Genomic DNA, 2,282 nt, shown 5'->3' on the forward strand with positions numbered 1-2,282 from the left:
GTGCTGGAGTCCTGGTACTGGTCCTGGAGCCACGGCAGTGGTGCTGTAGACGTGGTACTAGTGCCGGAGCTGTGGTATTGCAGTGCTGCTGCCGTGGTACCGGAGCTACAGCGCTGGTACTGAGGTTGCGGTACTGACGGTTGCAACTGCAGCGCTGGTTCTAGCTCCGCAGTACCGGTGTACGGCGTGTACCATGTACGGGTGCACTGTGGTACCGCAGTAGTGCAGCTCGCCGGCCCCACGCCCGACACGGGTACATGCACAGTCCACCGTCGCCTTCACCCGGCACTGGTACACTCTCTGTCACTGCGCCGGCCTCACTCCGCACTGGTGTTGGTACTGTCTGTCACGTCTCACCGTGCACTCACGCGATCCACCTCCGCCATTCTCCCGCTTCTGGCGTGTCGTGCCACTGTCTCGCCTCCTCTCGGCACTAGTCGGCGCCACTGCCCTGTCTTGCTACACTCGCCGTCGGTGAATGCTGCTCGTCCAGAGTAGAGCCGGGTAACGCGAAGTAAGTAGACCGCGTCACGTGACAAAGCCGTCCCGTAGCATGAGTCGTCCAGCCTGCTTCGGCCGGGAGCTCGGAGCTCCGGATGGCCATCACGGCTCGTAGCTGTCGTCACACGCTGGGACAGGTGCCCGCATGGCGGTCGCGAGCGAGGAGCACTGGCTGCGCCACTCGCGTTCACGGACACGACTCACGTCACTGCCAGTCATTACGAGTCACTGCCACCGGTACTCCGGGTCACTGCTTCACTGGGCTGCTGGTGGGCGCGCCCGAGTCGTTCGCCATGTCACGGAGAACGCACCCGGCTGCCGGCCCTCCGTTGCTCAGCGAGACCGGGCCAGCGGGCGATGGCCGCGTCTCGGGACCGGCCGGCGTGCGGTGCGCGTCCGGGACCGAGCCGGCATGCGGTGCGCCGGGACCGAGCCGGCATGCGGTGGTCGCGTGTCGGGACCGGGCCGGCCTGCGGTGGCCGTGTCGCGGGACCGGCCGGCCTGCGGTGGTCGCGTCTCGGGACCGGCCGGCCTGCGGTGGGTCCCGGGACCGGGCCGGCCTGCGGTGGTCGCGTCTCGGGACCGGGCCGGCCTGCGGTGGTCGTGTCTCGCGGGACCGACCGGCCTGCGGTGGCCGTGTCGCGGACCGGGCCGGCCTGCGGTGGTCGCGTCTCGGGACCGGGCCGGCCTGCGGTGGTCGCGTCTCGGGCCGGGCCGGCCTGCGGTGGTCGTGTCGCGGGGCCGGGCCGGCCTGCGGTGGTCGCGTCTCGGGACCGGGCCGGCCTGCGTGTCGCGTCTCGGGACCGGGCCGGCCTGCGGTGCCGTGTCGCGGGACCGGGCCGGCCTGCGGTGGGCGTGTCGCGGGACCGGGCCGGCGTGCGGTGGCCGTGTCGCGGGGTTTGGGCGAGCCGGCGGCGCGCCAGCTCCCCTGACGTGGAGACCGCACGACGTCGCTGCGGCGTTCAAGCCGACAGCGCCCGCCGAGTCTTATACTCTATTTTTAGGACTGAGTTTTCAGTTCTGACTTCGAGTTGAGGACTGAGTTGTGTGACTGAGTGCGGGAACGCGCTCAGAGCATTTCCACGCGTAATGTACTCCCGAACAGATCCCAGCCAATCAAGGGTGGCCCGTGCTCATCAGCATTGTCGTAAATCACGCGTATCACGGACGCGGTCATCAGCGCACGGCTCGCTCAGCATCCCAGAACACGCCGTCAGACAAGCGCCAAGCCACTGCCACTACCGCTCATACATCACAAGCCACTTCTCCCTTCCGGGCCACACAGTGACGAGGGGGCCCGCGGGTCGCCGCCGCCGCCGCACGGTGGGGCTGTGCGGGTGGCGGGCGCCTCTGTGAGCTGGGTCTGCGTGCGGGCGAGGGTGGGCGCACCGGCCGGCGGCGCGTGGCGGCAGGGTCCGGCCGGGCGCCATTTGTTGAGGCTCCGCCGGACCGGTCGGCGGCGCGCTGCCGGTCCCAGGCCGGCTGCGGCGACGGGCACGGCGTCTGCTGGGCTGAGGACGGAGCGGTACCCGAAGGCTGGAATCGTACGGCCGCCGCTCCCGACCTGACCGGGCGCCTGCTGGGCTGGTGCTGGGGTGGTGATGGTGGTGATGGTGGCGTCGCTGGTGCTGCTGCTGGTGGTGGTGTGTTGCATGGTAACCGGGCGTCGTCGCCCACAGCAGGGCGCTCCTTCCACAGGAGACAGCCGGCCTCCTCGCTGCCCGCTGCCCGTGTCGAGGGACGAGGGTCCCTCTGTAAAGCTACCCCGTCACTGGCAGTGT

The sequence above is a fragment of the Pollicipes pollicipes genome, unplaced genomic scaffold (genome assembly GCF_011947565.3).
Source record: "Pollicipes pollicipes isolate AB1234 unplaced genomic scaffold, Ppol_2.1 Scaffold_4219;HRSCAF=4965_pilon_pilon_pilon, whole genome shotgun sequence".
Taxonomy (NCBI): domain Eukaryota; kingdom Metazoa; phylum Arthropoda; class Thecostraca; order Pollicipedomorpha; family Pollicipedidae; genus Pollicipes; species Pollicipes pollicipes.